The sequence below is a fragment of the Accipiter gentilis genome, chromosome 2 (genome assembly GCF_929443795.1).
Source record: "Accipiter gentilis chromosome 2, bAccGen1.1, whole genome shotgun sequence".
Taxonomy (NCBI): domain Eukaryota; kingdom Metazoa; phylum Chordata; class Aves; order Accipitriformes; family Accipitridae; genus Astur; species Astur gentilis.
In genome coordinates, this window is record NC_064881.1 from 35,310,016 (window position 1) to 35,327,417 (window position 17,402).

Here is a 17,402-nt window from a genome sequence, read left to right on the forward strand (position 1 = left end):
GTCCTGGTGCACCCTGGCATGAGCAAGGGGCCTCGCTGTACCTCAGCACAACCATGCAGCCGCCTCTCAGCAAACCTTTAGGCTTGTGAAAACTGAAGCACTTACTTACAAAAATGTCAGTGCCTCCTGGGACATCTAGAAGCTGAATTTCAGCTTTGGTCTTAGGTATTTAGCCTGGGACTGAAGAAGAATTTGTCCTCTGTGTAGTGCTACTCTTTTTAAGATTAATTTAAACTCCTCAAGTTGGCTTTTCTTGGTTTTTCTCTTCTGAAACCAGTAGTCATAACCAATTCTCAAGTTTTTCCATCTGTAGGAACTTCATATGCCATGAAATGCAAGTGTGACATTCTGCCTGCAGTAATAGAGATGCTTTACATGAAGGTTGCCCTTTTTGGTAAACAATTGCAAAGGGTAAGGTGCAAAGGCCTGTACGTACTACAAACATATATAATTTTCACACTGGGATCTCTTATACAAAACATGACATGAGTTTCCATGACATAGATTAAATTATGAGTAGATTAACTAATGCATTAAGTGAAAACAGCTAATTGTGTGAGAGAACCAGGGAAAAGATTGCAGCCAAGGGTTGTGTGATCTGTTTTGTGACTCCTCATATGTTTAGTTAGCTACGAGCACTTTTGTTGCCTGTTTGAAGCTACCTGAGAGCAAACTTTGAGGAGAAGCTCCACAGATGAGGTATGAACAAGAGGAGATGACTTATTGTCAGACAGAGAGTGTGCTCTGCAGCGCTCCTTCCCTTGGGAGCAGGCAGCAAGGGAAGAAGGCTGCCTTGGAGGTTTTCTCTCTGCATAATGATAGAGAGAAGTTATACCAAAGGGGCATGTAGAAGAGATCAACATGAAGAGAAAAGGATCGTGGTCAGCTGTGTGAGAGTTTCAGATAAGTTGAAGATGAGAAGAGGGTAAGGTCAGAGGTCTCTCCGAGGCAGGTCGTCAGAGACAGGTGTGAGCGTGGTGTCTGGGGCAGCAAGGGCAGACACTGCACTTAGAGCAGTTTACAACAAAATTGGAAAAAAGCTCCAGTCGGTGGCTGCACACAGGGCTTCCAGTGCCCTTGGGAGGAAAGGGTGATGAGGTGATAACTGCAGAATCAAGTGAAGTCAAAGAGCTGTTCTTAAAAAGCAGAGAGATTAGCTCTCAGTTTTGAGGGGAGAGAAGCAAGTGAAAATGCCAAAGACAAAAATTACCCAGTTTTTGTCTATTTTAAAGGAAGGCTACAATACTGTATTAAAATCTCCCCCTGAGCTGCTGTTTTGTCCTTATGGTCCAGCTTCCCGCCTTGGGCTGATTTAAGCCTGCCAAAGCCTCACAGCTCCCAGTTACACTCAACTTTCGCAGGGTGACTCACTGGAAACTCTGCTGCAGCTACATCTGGTGTGTTTTTACTTACAGTGTAAGAGCTCCTTGCAAATTAAAAGGCTTCCTGATGAAGACCTAATCCTGATGCATCTCAGGCTCCTCTGAATGAAATCCATTTTTTCTATATTATCAATATCGTATCGATTATATTTCTTTTCCAAGCTGATTGGTGGCTGACCTAGGGAGGTGATTGTCAGGCCATCCACATATTTTCTTTTTAGATCAGATCCTTGCTTATAAAGCAACAGTTAATGCCTCTTATTATCCATAGAATTACTCAGATGATTTTATTTAGTCACATCAACCAATGATTATTTCAAGTTGTCAAGACTTTTCTCCAGACAACTAGAAAAAGTTTTTAAAAAAATTTACTATTATTCAGTTTTCATTAGGAGAGTAAGCCTGTAAAAAGCAGAATTTTTAATGGATAATTGGTGGAGGTTTAAGAAAGCATTCCAAGTGGATTTTATGATCAGGTGCTTCTTTATAGCCTTTATACTCACTGAGGGTAACAGATTCAATCTGAAGGGGGATGTGAAGGTCACTGCAATGTTGAACCACGCTGGAATGAAGGATTGACATAAAGGTTCAGCTGTAAAATGGTACCTACATCTTACTGAAATTCCTTTAGGCAGCATGGTTTACTAAGAGCTGTGAATGAAACAGTGTATATCTATTGCTTGACAAGGCTAGAGGCTGTATCCTAGGGACGGGTTATGAAAGGTAATTATGATTTTTCTTGGATATTTTCTACTCCTAGTTTGCAAACCTTTGAGGTAATCATAAATATCTGACCTAATGGAAGCTGAATAGTGCTCAGTCTTTGAGATGTGAAGTTTGCTTTGCACTCCAGGTAGTAGTTCATTGAAGATTGCCTGACAGCTGTCTTGGGACTGTCTCCTCCACTGGTAGAAATAGGTGTAGTTCCACATGCTTCAAAGGATCTGTCTTTCCTTCCTCGTCTTACGTCTAAGCAGCCTCTTAAACTAATGAGCAGAGATCTCAAGTTCACAACGCAGTTAGAAAGGGAAAGGAGATAAGATGAACTCGTCTAACATTCACATCTTGAGCCTTGGTTGTTTTATTATTTAGTATATCAGAAACAGAACTGCAGCACTTAGTATGGGCTAAGGGTGGGTCTGGATGGGGTGGGCAGTTGATTTCAGCACAAAAGGAGGAACATTGTATTTAGCAATTTGTATTATGTACTTCTGGAGCTAAATCTGTGCATCTAGAGAGGAGGTCTACTGCATTAGCAGGGGGCTGAATAGTGAAATGGGAGGTGCCTGAACTAAATGTAGGAGGTGCTTAATAATTTCCGAGGTATGGGATGAGCCAGAGCCCAAAGGTTAGCTGCAACAGCATTCACACGCTGCACAGAAAAGTTTCTCTCCTGCAAACACCTCACTCCTCAGGCATCTGCTTGTGCTATTCGTGTTTTGTTCAGGTCTCAGTACTGCACCCGTCACTGCTGCCTAAGCAAACAGCTGAGAGCAGAAAACTGTCCCTGCCTGGTAAAATGTCTTCTGCTTGGGGACAGTGTCTGCCCTGACCACTACCTTGCAGGGATGGTGGCAGTGTCTGGAGTGCTGTAGCAAGACCATAGGGGCTTTAAAGAGCAGCAGTAGAATTGTCTGTGGTCTACTCAGACTATGCCTATGAAGGAAAGCTGGACACAGATAGCTTATGAATGGTTTTGCTTTTACTAAATTTGATATCCATGATCTTTAACTAGTTAGAAATGTACTTACATGCCAACTCACTGATTGTTTAAAACCAGAAACAAATAATTCTGCATGCTACATATAGCAATTAATAGCCTTTTAATAGTCTTTGGTGCTGGTTTTCAGGAAATAATGTTGTACTATTAACATTCCTGTAAAACCATTAGTCCTAAATGCATGTAATTGATGGCAGTACTAATGTTTGTAAAATGAACTGAGGCTGATTTATAAGTCTGATAATAAAATAGTTCAGTAAAGGGCTTTGATCTAATAGCTGTGAAAACAGTACACACACCTTAAAGATTATCCTTGCAGATATCCATCCTCCTTTCAACTTTTACTAGCTTCAGACACGACAATTTGGAAGGGAAAAATCCCAGCTAAATACATCTTGATGGAGACGACCATTGATCAGTTACACTCTATTCTCCTTCCAGATAGGAACATCCAGTAGTACACTGACTCCTTGGGCCATTTTCAGTGATACTTTATTCATTGCTATTGACTGAGATTAAAGAAAATAAACACCTTACCTGTTTTCTTAACTAATAGAACTGGTCAAAGATTTCCCCTACCCTGCATATACTGAAGTCTAGCAAACTGGCTCCTCTAGCATGATCTTTCTCGTTCAAAAGAAATACTTATACCTACAACATTATCCATGGTAAATCCCCAGTTGCTTTGGTCCCTTGGATCCACTCAATTTGCCAGTTTTTCTTTCCTTTTCCTCCTTCCTTATACAAATTGTAATTTAAAAATAAAAATTAAATCACTCAATATGCTCTCAGTTTTTCCATACTATTGAAACAGTTCATTTTGCTCACTAAGTAAATACTTTCAAGTAATTTTTAGACACACTTAATAAACTCAAAAGGCTGAATTCATAAAGCTAGTGAGAGGTAACAGTCTTCCCATATATGACTCAATATTCACAGTGCTTGGCTAAGAGTCTCTCCTCTGTTTCTAGGACTAGGACTTGATAATGCACCACAAGGTTTTATGGGCTTATTGTCTTAATCCTTCTAGATGAAGATATTGTCCTTTGCAAAAATAATTCAGCATTTTTTTAGTTGTTCAGTATGTTGACTGTCTTGGCTGCCTCCTCAGTCACTATCTACTACAGCTTTTTCTTCCTCATTCAGGCAATGTGTAAGCAGTTTAGGGTGGAAAAGGTTTAGAAGAGAAGCTCCTCCTCTGCACACCTCCTAGTTTAGCAGGTAGGACACCCACATGGAGAGTGGAAAACCTTGCATCAACCCCCTGTGCTGAATCAGGCAGCAGGAGGACAGGAACTTGGATCACTCAAAACCCATGTGCATGCTATTAACTACCGGGCTGGAGAGGACAAGCAGGGGGAAGGGCGAAGCTGGCAGCACTGCAGGCTTCCTGTGCTCCTGTGCATTCGGCCTCCGAAATCAACATAGCAGATTTAGAAAAGTTGATGTCAACAGCTCTTCTCTCTTTTCTCTTCTTTCTCTTCTCTTCTCTTCTCTTCTCTTCTCTTCTCTTCTCTTCTCTTCTCTTCTCTTCTCTTCTCTTCTCTTCTCTTCTCTTCTCTTCTCTTCTCTTCTCTTCCCTTCCCTTCCCTTCCCTTCCCTTCCCATCCCTTCCCTATATATATAGATATGTATATAATGTCAATTTTAAAAATATTCAGACCCAACAAAGCAGTGTTTTTTGCAGAAAATGACCAATTATTAATACCCCCCCCCCCATTTATCCTTATATGTGGACAATCTTATTTAGAATAGTAACTTTGCTGACAAGCTAAAGGTTAGACCTGTATTTATCCACCTGATTGAATCAGTTCTTGAAAAGCTGGAACAGAATTACTTTATTTTAGCAACAACTTTAAAGGTATGTAGTCTGGTATCAGTCCTCAGAATTCACATGGGTACAGGCATATATCACACTGCAGGCTGTATTTACTTCTGATTGCTTTCTTCTGCTCTGAATGAAAGTATTTCTAACAAGAATCCAAATCTATTTCCCTGCACAGTGAAACTGCCGTTCACTATGCAAAAATACACTAAAGTTGCCTCCAAAAAAACCCTTTGGATTTGTCATCACGCTTTGAGTGATGGTACCGGGAAGAATACTTCATGGTCGAGGTGACTTCAGCCAGGAGGAAGGCTGAGTAAACTCTGCGGGCCACTCGCAAGCTGGATGTTCGCTCCGCACACGGCTCCACAGTCATTAATAACATCTCTGTGCACGGCTGACTCACCCACCCGTATAAATCTGCTGTGGACCAGGCCTGCATTTCTGTCAAATTAGCCAGAGCAGGGGCTATAGTGTTTACGCAGGCAGCGTGCCGGCTTCTGGCTCTCTGCCAGCCGTGGGAAGACAAAGCAGCGCTGGAGCTGGCACCGGCTCCCGGCAGCCCCAGCACGCGGTATCTGATCTGGCCCGAGGTCTCCTGAGATGAATCCACCCTGTCAGAAATTTTTGAACGTATCTGACCGTGCAAAATAAGTTTGTGTTGGTTGAACACTCGGACTCGTGTGCCCTCAATGGTTTTAGTCTCTTCGGAGGGCCCCAGGAGCTGGGTTTGCTGTGGGGGTGCGGGACTGCCCTGTGGTGCACATGGCAGGGGCAGGGTCCGGGGCAGACGCACAAGCCTGGGCTTAGATCCTGAGATCATGCCTACAGTGAAGCGTGCAAGTCCTTTCCAGCTTTTCCTTCTCCCTTTCCTACTGGGGGGGGGGGGTGTTGGGCAAACTGTTAAGCTAGGTGGTGTAAAGATAAATTCATTAAATTAGGAAGACCTTTGAGTCTTGAGTTGCATAGAATGCAATAGTGCAAAAATATTCAAAAATGTAAATGTGTGGTTAAAAACTTGGAGCTAAATAAAGAGCAAGAAGCTACCTCTCTAAAGAAAAATCTAATAAGTTTTAACTTCATATCGGTGACCTTGCCATATCCTACGTATTCTTAGTGACAGGGAAAAGCACACCATGTAGTGCTTCCCTTAATTTTCTCTTCATTAGTTACTTCGGTGGGGAAGGGCCACTGCTCACAAGATTTACTTTTGCTTAAATCTGAGCAGTAAAATTCGACGTTTTCTGCTGGAACCGTTCTATATACAACCTGTCCATTAGTCACCTAATACATTTTTTATCACTTCATAGTTCATTTTCTTCCTTTGACCTTTGAGGATTCCCAAGGAATTCTAAAACCCATTAGTATCTATGAACACTCACAGTAAATCCATAAATGATTGCTTAATGGTCATTGCTAATCAGAATTAAGCAATCTTGGCATAGCTAAAGCTTTTGTATGGTATCTTTTTTTCTCTGTGGTACACACATTTTTTTTTCTTTATTTATTTGCAATAGTTATTTTAAATATCACATGATAAAATAAATGTGTATTTCTGAGAAAAAGCCAATAAAATACTGTATGCATCAAGTGCTGAAGTCATAAATGCATTTAATGAGAGACCGCATTTTTACAGATGATAGAGGGACTGCTTATGAGCATCACAGGGAGCTTACATAACTTTGATAGGGATGGATGCAGGATCTCAAAGCAACAGATAATAGTAGTTAGAGAAAGGGATAGATGAACTTCAAAAGGTTTGATTTCATGTAGATAAACATCACAGTGTTCGGATGTTTATCTCCAGCTTATCTAATCTGGACAGTTTAGGGCTGTTGGAAGTCTTATAAGAGTTCACAAAGTCCCTGGTACCTCTGCTTCCAGGTAGGCTAGAAATGAAGTGAGACTATGTACACTTGCAGTATTTTGGCACTTTTGCTTTTATTGCCTGCTGCAGCCTTGAAGTACAGAGGTGAGAGCAAATTGAAAGTAGTGGACCAAACACAGCCCCATCAGATCTCTTCTGTGCTGGGCACTGTACGAACATAAAGGCACAGACATCTTTGCCTGCCTCAGTGAATTTACCATCTACAAAGGAAACGAGGGAGGGCTGCACCGCGCAGAGTGGATAGGTGTTGATTTACAAATGTTCTGGAAATTCTGCTGTTCTCTATTTTTGCAGTAAAATGCAAAATTATTTTTTTGTTTTTATTAATTTTTAAATATTAAATTCAAGAAGAAGGTATGAATGATGCAAAGCCCTGAGACGCAGTGAAACGTTCCTGATGATTTCAACAGACACCTCATTATCCCGTCTCTGGATGACAGCAAAGTTATGTATGTGAAACGCATACGCTGAAACACCAAAATGCTGAGCTGTTTCAGTGCGACTGGTTTCTACTATGAGAATCTATGCTTGATACCTGTTTAACCTGCCCATGTGGAGTACTGAAAATACAAACCAATCTTGGAAATTTATTTCTGGATTCAGAATTGTTGGTTGCTCCTTTAAAGCCCCATCCCCTGGTGTCAAGTGAACAAGGGAGACTCTCAGCTGCATTTTAAAGATGTAAATTTCCAGTTCTAATGACTGCAGAGGTACGAATGCCAAAATGTAGAGAAATTAATTTTAAAGAAATCCAGCTTTTATTATTTTAAAAAATCTGAGTTCTTGAAGCCAAATGCTTGTTCTCAAGGCTTGATTCATGATTTTGAATGTCTGACACTGGAAGCATTGGCCTAGTTATTGATGATTCACAGGGAAATTATAAAACTCTAAATAGATTTTGCTTAGTTTTTGTTTTTAAATAGCTGCTTTTCCATTGTGCGCCAAATAATCTCTGCCTGTATTTAAGATAAAAGTTATTGGAAATGGGAACCGATAAATTAAGGTTATCTGCCGTTGGGTGTCTTGGAGGAAAGGCAACTGAATTCAAAGTAAGAGTTACTTGAGCCAGAAGCAGATGTCACACTCTAAACATCTGAGGCTCATGATTTTTTTTGGCTGCCTCGTTCTGTGCCTTTGTCACGCATTGTGTTCATCTCTCTTTGGGGAGAGCGGAGAGGGAGCACCAGGGCTGTCTGATGTCGCTGCGTGTTGTCATGCTCCACCATCATTTATGGCCAGGTTTCTCATCCAAAGCCCCCTGAGGTCCAGCGAGAGCCTTCCGCTGCCCTCCATGGTGTCAGAGCAGGCCCTACGTGCCCAGCACATCCCAGTTGCTAGAGGCTGGGTTCTGCTCTGCTTAGCCCTTATAGGGAAAATAATTGCTTTTCTCTCCTATGAAGAATATAGCTTTAAAACCAGAAATTTCCAAATATTTTAATGTACATTCAATTTAACATTTCAAAAGACATGCTATTAGATGAGCACCTACATTTGCCTAAGCTAATCCATTATCTAGCTATATATTTAAGCTGGATCGCTTTCACCACTTACCAGATCTGTTCTGTTTTTCTTGTTTGCTGATGTGATGAAAAAGGGCTCTTACTTTCCATTTTATTTCCCATAGGTTTCCTTTCCTGGTTATCATGCACTGCCGTGTCATTGGGTATGATCTGGGGACATGAGCTGTCTGTGAACTGAAGTCAGCGATGTCCCTTGGAAAGCAGTAACGCAGCACACAGAAAAAAGCCCGCATTCGAGGTCATGGTCTTCAAGGTGCAAACTGGCTCAGGAAATACAGCACCTTGAAGGCTTAGGCCCTTTGCAAGGAGCAGCAGGGGAAAATACTTTATTACTACTTTAGCCGACTGATTTTGTTTCACGAGACCGTAGCAGAAACAAACAGAATAATTGAGGAAATTACAATAATAAACCCTTTTCTGAAATGGTATTTAACTACTGACAGCTGATGAAATGAGTCCAGAAACATGCATAAAACAAGAAAGGAAGAAAAAGAAAAACATGTTCTTGTTCACGAACATTGAGCAACTTGGCCCAAACCAGTCTCCATTTGGCTTTATTTCAGCAGGAAATTTTTTGGTAAATCATAAATTCTTTCCCAAAATATACAATGCACTAGTTTAAAAACAATCAATCATTCATTAGAAATCGAGGACGAGTTTGAAGAGACGGCTGTCTCATTTTCAAGTAGCTCGCCAGCGTTACAAGTGGGACTCCAGCCTGCAGAGCCGACGCGGTGCCTGCAGGCTGCCCTCCACTTTTGGGGCTGGGCAGACAGACTGGGGAGGAGTGCGACGTGGTGGAGCGGCAGAGCCTGTTGCTGGTCGGTGCTGCCAGGTCAGTGCCGGGGAGCCCCTTGCCTTGCCTGGCCTCAGGGCGCGCGGCCTGGCTGCAGACACGGCTCCCCAGCTCCTGTGGACGTACCTGCATTTCACAGGTCTTCGGCCGGCAAAGAGCTTGCAGCAAATGGGGTTTGCGTCCGACTTTGCAGGTACAACTTGTAGAGCACCCACAGACATGCATGTGGAAAGTTTCAGTGAGGTCAAGGCAATCGCTTCCAGGCACAAAGTTTACAAGCTCAGGGCTTTTAGGGTAGGGCTGGAAGGAGGTGGCTGGTGCGGCTAAGGGGTGGTCGAGGGGGGCCTGGGAATTGCTTGTCACATCTTCAGAGGTTCTGAAAGGACTTGTGCTTTATGTAACTGGTATTCCCTAGTGCAAGGGCAGCTGCCAGTCTGTTGTCCTACTTCAAACTGAAAAATCGGTCTCCATCTTTCCCACCCACCCTGCTTTTTAAGAAACCTTTATATTTTTTTTTTCTTACATTGTTTTTCACATCTGATAATTGTGCTAGATTAAGGATGAATGCTTTGATCTTCATATACAGCCAACTTTGTTATAAATCTATTGACAAGGGTGGAACCAGAAAATAAAAACTCCAAATAGCTTGGAAGAGTGAGACAGCAAAAGTGAAAAAGTAATAAAGACAGTCCTTTACAAAATAGAAAAAATTAAAAAGCTTCCTATTTTTAAAAAGGAAACGATGTTTGAAGCATATATCCACAAAGATCAAACAGAATTCTTATGTCAATATTATTGAAAAAGGAGATCTCTCTTCTTTTTTTTTTTTTTTTTTTTTTTTTTTTTCCTCCCTGATATTAAGGTTTTGAATCCCAGTCTAGAAAGTTTTGGAATTACTTTGGATTTTCACCAGTCTAACTAGATCAGAATCTTGTCTTGTTTAAATAAATGATTTAAAACCATATTCCCCAATGGCTCAGCCTCCACTAGACACTGCTGTTGAAAGTCTGGTCCCTTTGTTTGTTTGCCAGAAATATGACTATGTGTATGTGCTTTGTTTTTCAAGTCTTACTATTAGTGGACATGAGTCTGCTTGTCCTGTCAGGTCCTCAGCCAATACTGAACTTGAAGTTTGCTCTTCTGTTTCAGATCTGATGAAGCCTCTCCATTTTGTCCAGATATATCTCATGGCCCAGAAAGAACATTTTCTCTACTTACAGACATTACCTTGCCCCAGCCCTATCAAGAGTATTTTATCATTTCTCACATAGTCATGGAAGGAGATTTCAGGTTTTTTTCTCTGCTTGCTATAAATGTAATTTTATTACCTTTTGGATCTCTTCTTTTAACTTTTGGACTCATGGGTCCAGAGCTGCCTGCTCAAGGTGCTTCCCCATCCCAGGTGAGAAACTGCTGCGGCATCTGCAGCTTGTGACACTTGCATTCGCGGACACATCAGTCAGGCATGGGACTGCCTACGATGTTTTCCCAGGTAGAGTTCAATGTGTTTGCACTAGTGCCCAGGGATCCTAGTCAAACTGGCTAGACCTTTTAATTGCACCTAATGGATCTACCTGCACATAATTTTAAATACTGGCCTTTTCCAGAAGAACTGTATTAATTCCCCGGTGATGGTTTCTCACTTTTCCACATTAAGAATGTAACTGTTGTAAGGTATTTTATAATATTTAGTTCAGTGACCCTCATGTTGCACTAATGTGGAATTGCAGAACAATAGTTTCAATGCATTCATATGCAAGAATTATTAACAATAATATCAGTACGTTTCTGACTGATTTTTGAGTAGTTTCTCTCTGAAACTGCAATCATATCATATAATCATATAATCTCTTCTGCAGTGATGCAAAGTCCATGAGAATTTTCCCCTACAGGCAAATTAACTTGTATGTGTGGAGTCCCAAGATAAAGACTTAGAGATGTGAGTTTTCCCAGTAACACTGGATGAATGATGACAGCACAGATGATCACAGTAAACTGATTTTGTTCAGGATTGACTCTGCTGTCATGGTAGTCCTATTTAGGTACCATATTTTTCCCATTAAGTGCCATCTTCTGTAGCAAAAGCAATAAGAAACGGTTGAAAGATTTAGTTTTCAATATACTGCAGAAGCAATGCAGTTTTCTGAGTACAAACAATTTCATAGGACTACGCAAGACTGTACATCCCTGGAACATTTTGCACAACTCTTTAATGACAAAGACAGTACGTATTCCGAACTACTGAATCTGCAACTTTAAAGCGGGTAGGTTTTGTTCCAAGGCTTCCTAATAGGAATTGAGTCAGAATTTTTTACCTCTGATGATCAGAAACCTTCTTCTAATTTTCTTCAGAATGTATTCATGGCCACGTTACTTTTCTAGTTTTAAGGTGAATGCTGCCTGGTATCTTATATATTTTTCCTTGCCTGTTCTTTCCTCTCTTAAAGAACTTCTGGACACCGATCATATCCTCATAAATAAGCCATATTGCTTTTTAAATTTATTCTGCTAAATCAAATTTATATTTTTTTTTGGAAGGTAGATACACCATTTTCCTCACTAAGCCATGTGTCCTAGGTACACTCATTGTCTACTACAGCTTGGATTGATCTTTCCTGAACAGGAAGAGTAGAATATGGCTGATTGCTTTGGCTAAGGTCTCACATGGGTATAATGACATTAATGTTTTTCTGTTCCATTTGAATACTATACATCCTGAAGTCATACCTGTCATTTTCTGGGTTCCAAATGGTCCTGGTCGTCCATTGTCAATTATCACTACACAGAGTTATTTTTTACATTTCTGGGTGTTTTTTTTCAAATATTACTAAAGAGCCACACAAATTTTCAATATTTGAAATATCAGATTTTGTTATTGGAAACCTTTCAATAAATTAGATGGAAAGTAAAATACAGGATTTTTTGTGGATTTTTTAAAATGCTTTTTTTCCAGTTTATTTTTAATAATTTTGAATCAAAATTTTAAAAACCGCAGGCAAACAATACTACTTGAAATGGTTAAATGTTAACAAATATGATGAGTGGGGTGAATATTCTTGTACAGCGTTGTCTATAGTGGGCATCAGCAACATCCGAGTGCCTGCATTTGTGCAGGACATTAAAAAACTGAATCAAAAAGTGACTCTTGTCTGGGGATAATCTTTAAGATTCCACAGAATAGGGAAGCTTAGTCAAAATAGGTTGTAAAATACAAATTTTTGGCATACCCGTTAGCTGAGGAAGAGAAAAAGTAGTGCATGGACTTAGGAATTATATACCAGATAAAATATATTCAGCAGTATTCCAGCCTGCCAATTTGGCTTTGCAAAATTCCTGTGACATGCATGACAGACTTAAGAAACCCCACAAACATCAATGTCCTTAAAAGTATCCAAAGAGATCACAGAGCAGTCAACCTATTGTGGGAATTGCAGCAACTGTTAGAATTAGGGAATATATGGGTTCTTTATAAGAAACTCTCATACCCTCTCTGATGTCTAGCAGGCACCAGATTTGATTTACTACCATTTTTATTAAAATAAAAATTACACTTGCATAAACATCATGCCAGACTAGGTATCATCTCAGCCATAGTTTATTTCTTACTCATTGCTGCCTTTCAAATTTTGCCACAAAACAGGAGGACATAACAGACTACAAAGAATAAGCTATGGAGGGTCTTCAAGGCTGCAATGAGTGAGAAGGCTGCCCCAGTTATCAGTGCTGCCTAGACGTAAAAAGAATGATAAGAATAGTCTCATATCCAGGAAGGGTTTGTCACAGGGTTTATATTAAAAAGTGATGAGTAAATTTTTCTTCCACCCCCTTAAATTTAATTCATCCAGCAGATTGTTACTATTGAAACTTTACATTGCTTTGACTTTTCTAACTTTGAAATAATTTCTTACAGTGAAATGTTCCAAAGCACAATGGCGTGCTACTGAGCAACGCTGAACTTCATACCAAGTGCCTAAGAGAGGCTGGCAGAAAATTGACAGATATCAAGCAGAAATAAGTGATGCAGAAGTCTGCGTTGCACCTTGTTTTGTTCACATATGAGGGGTCCTCATACCATAGCCATCCCACTCACCTGTAGAGTTGCCCAACATTCCCTACAGACTATGTACGACATGCAGGCTGCTACTGACATGATGTGGTGGGTTGACCCTGGCTGGATGCCAGGTGCCCACCAAAGCCGCTCTGTCACTCCCCCTTCTCAGCTGGACAGGGGAGAGAAAATATAATGACGGGCTCGTGGGTCGAGATAAGGACAGGGAGACATCACTTGCCAGTTACCATCACAGGCAAAACAGACTTGACTCGGGAAAATTACTTTCATTTATTACAAATCAAATCAGAGTCAGATAATAAAAAATAAAACCAAATCTTAAAACCACTTTCCCCCCACCCCTTCCTTTTCCCCAGGCTCAACTCCGCTCCCAGTTTTCTCTACCCTATCCCCCCCAGCAGCACAGGGGGATGGGGAATGGTGGTTGGGGTCAGTTCCTCACATCTTGTCTCTGCTGCTCCTTCCTCCTCAGGGAAGGACTCATCACACTCTCCCCCTGCTCCAGCGTGGGGTCCCACCCACGGGAGGCAGTCCTCCACGAACTCCTCCAACATGGGCCATTCCCACGGGCTGCAGTTCTTCATGAACTGCTCCAGCGTGGGTCCCTTCCACGGTGTGCAGTCCTTCAGGAGCACACTGCTCCAGCGTGGGTCCCCCACGGGGTCACAAGTCCTGCCAGAAAACCTGCTCCAGCGTGGGCTCCTCTCCACAGGCTGCAGCTTCTTTCCAGGGCACATCTACCTGCTGTGGCATGGGATCCTCCACAGGCTGCAGGTGGATATCTGCTCCACTGTGGTCTGCAGGGGGACAACTTGCTTCCCTACGGTCTTCTCCACAGGCTGCAAGGAATCTCTGCTCTGGCACCAGAGTGCCTCCTCCCCCTCCTTCTTCATTGACTTTGGTGTCTGCAGAGTTGTTCCTCTCATGTTTTCTCACTCCTCTCTCTTGCAGTTTCTTTGCAGAATTTTTTACCCTTTCTTAAATACATTTTCACAGAGGCACCACCCGCACTGGGCAGCTTTGGCCAGCAGTGGGTCCTTTTTGGAGCTGGCTGGAACTGCCTGTGTCTGCCACGGAAGCCCCTGATCTCTCACAGAAGCCACCCCTACAGTGCCCCTGCTACCAAACCTGGACATATAAACCCAATGGTACCAGGTTTACATGGCAAGGTTTTGGTAGCTGGGGGGCTACAGGGGTGGCTTCTGTGAGAAGCTGCTAGAAGCTTCCCCCATGTCCGACAGCGCCAATGCCAGCTGGCTCCAAGATGGACCTGCTGCTGGCCAAGGCCGAGCCCATCAGCCACAGTGGTAGTGCCTCTGGGAGAACATATTTAAGAAGCGGGGAAAAAAGCCTGCACACCTGCAGCTGGACAGAGGAGTGAGAACATGTGAGAGAAACAACCCTGCAGACCCCTAGGTCAGTGAAGAAGGAGGAGGAGGAGGTGCTCCAGGCGCCGGAGCAGAGATTCCCCTGCAGCCCGTGGGGAAGACCCTGGTGAGGCAGGCTGTCCCCCTGCAGCCCGTGGAGGTCCACGGTGAAGCAGATCTCCACCTGCAGCCCAGGGAGGACCCCACGCCAGAGCAGGTGGATGCCCAAAGGAGGCTGTGACCCCGAGAGAAGCCTGCGCTGGAGCAGGTTTTCTGGCAGGACTTGTGAACCCGTGGGGGACCCACGCTGGAGCAGTCTGTGCCTGAAGGACTGCTTCCCATGGAAGGGACCCACATTGGAGAAGTTCATGAAGGACTGCAGCTTGTGGGAAGGACCCATGCAGGAGAAGTTCATGGAGGACTGTCTCCCGTGGGAGGGACCCCACGCTGGAGCAGGGGAAGAGTGAGGAGTCCTCCCCCTGAGGAGGAAGGAGCAGCAGAGACAACGTATGATGAACTGACTGTAAGCCCCCTTCCCTGTCCCCCTGCACTGCTGGGGAGATGCGGTAGAGAAGTCTGGAGTGGAGTTGAGCCCAGAAAGAAGGGAGGGGTGAGGGGAAGGTGTTTTTAAGATTTGGTTTTATTTCTCATTATCTGACTCTGATTCGATTGGTAAGAAATGAAAGTAATTTTCCCGAGTCAAGTCTGTTTTGCCTGTGATGGTAATTGGCAAGTGATCTCTCCCTGTCCGTAATCTCGACCCACAAGCCCTTTGTTATATTTTCTCTCCCCTGTCCAGCCGAGGAGGGGGAGTGATAGAGCAGCTTTGGTGGGCACCTGGCCTCCAGCCGGGGTCAACCCAGCACACCAATACAGATACAGTGTGCACTGTTTCAGTATCCACAGTTTGGAAAGGGCATTGAAAAACTGGAAACAGTTTGAAGAACTGCAGAGAGGACCCTGGGTTAAAACCCACTAAATTAAAATTGGATCCCTAAAAGAGCTGCATATATTTAACTTCCTAAGAAAGAAAGTTTAGGGGCAATCAAATGATTTTTTTGTAAATAATCCTGTTGGTAGACACTGTTGATTGACAGCAAATGGAGAGCCTTAACAGACCCAGCACCAGGAAGCTGAAGTAAGCAGAGTGCAAGCAGGTATTAAGATCATATTAATGGTGAGGATTTTAATCCTAGACAGAGTTTACACAAATTTATAATGAATTATTTCCAGCCTGAAGTATTTACATGAGCCACTTTTCCTTTTGCAACAGGATAGGTACTGCTCACACAAACAAAATCCAGGTGTCCTCCCCCATGCTATGAGTATTTCCAGCCCTGTGGAGGATGTGTGTGCCATGCACCTGAAGGCTGCCCACATGGCTCACCTTATGGAGGATTTGCATCTGCTGTATCAGTGAAAAAAAAATCAGTATTCCCCCACTGTTTTTCAGGCCAGAGGACTCTATTCATGTACCTAACTCTATTAATTGAATTTCATTTGAATGTGCTTTTGACAGAAGAGGAGCCATGTGACAGAAGAGGACCCCCCCCATCTGTTAAAAGAAGGCAGACAGTGAAGCATGAGCTGCTCTGGGCCCTTAACTATGTCTGAGGGACCACAGAGAGGCTGGAAACAGGAATCAGATCATTGGGCAGTAAAATCTGATAAACTAAGGTAGGTCCATGTTGACCACCCTTTCTCATGGACAACATTGACTAGACTCAAGAAGTGGTGTAGATTTTTGTATGGTGTAAGGATTAGTTTATTATAATGGCCTAGCTGATTTGAACTGTCTACACCATTTACAAAATACAAAGTATATATGAAAAAGATTTTTTAAAAAAAATTGGAAAGGAATATGACTGAAAGACATTTTTAGTGAAAAGGGAGAAGTTAAAATACTGAGGGTTTTTAAAAATTAATTTAGACACAGAAACATAACAATTTCTATACTAGATCACATCTTTAAATTTTAGTCCATCTAATTTAGTATTTAGATTTAATAACAGAGTGGTCAGTAGCAGATATGTTGGAGAGCTGACCATATATGGGACAATATGGAAGAAATTTCCTAGCTCATATCAATGTCACTTGTAGTGTGATGGCTGAGTTTTTGCTTTTTGTTTTTAATTTAATGTAACTGCCAGTCTGCTGTTTATTTGATATGGCTGTTGAGAAGAGGCTGAGTGTATGCTCCTGCGCCTAGTCTGCGTTCTCTTCTAGTTTTATTTATTAGCCAAAGCACATTATCTTAAACTGATTATTTTGTGCTGCTGTCTAGTAAAGTAACTTGGGATAGTTTATTATATTATTATACATTTGATTGGTTGCTTTTTTTATCTTAACTTCAGCATTGCCAAAGTAATTTTGTTTGGGATTATTTTAAGAACATATAATCTCAGAAAGAAAAGATGTTGTTAATATTTAATTTATGTTTCCTCTTTGGCTTGATGGTGCCTGTTGGCAGTGAATTCCACTGTGTTATGCACTGTGGGAAGATGACGTATCTCTTAGCAGTTTGAATCTTACTCTTTGGTTTTGTTGAAAGTCCACTGTAGGATATGAAAGGACCTGGAATATTTGTGTCCCTTCGTGTTTATTACTTTGGCTCTCCTCTCTCCTAAAATGACTTTTCCTTTTAATAACTCTTGTCACTCATTTCTATATTTCTTTGAATATATATATATTTTTATTGTTTGACACAAGAATGGGTTTTATCCTCCCCAATAACTACCTAAAAGCTAGGGTCTAGTCCAAGATAGTCATCTAGGTTCTCTTCATAGGAAGGCTGACATCCAAGGAGAATCTCACTGCATTGTAAGAGGAGTGTTT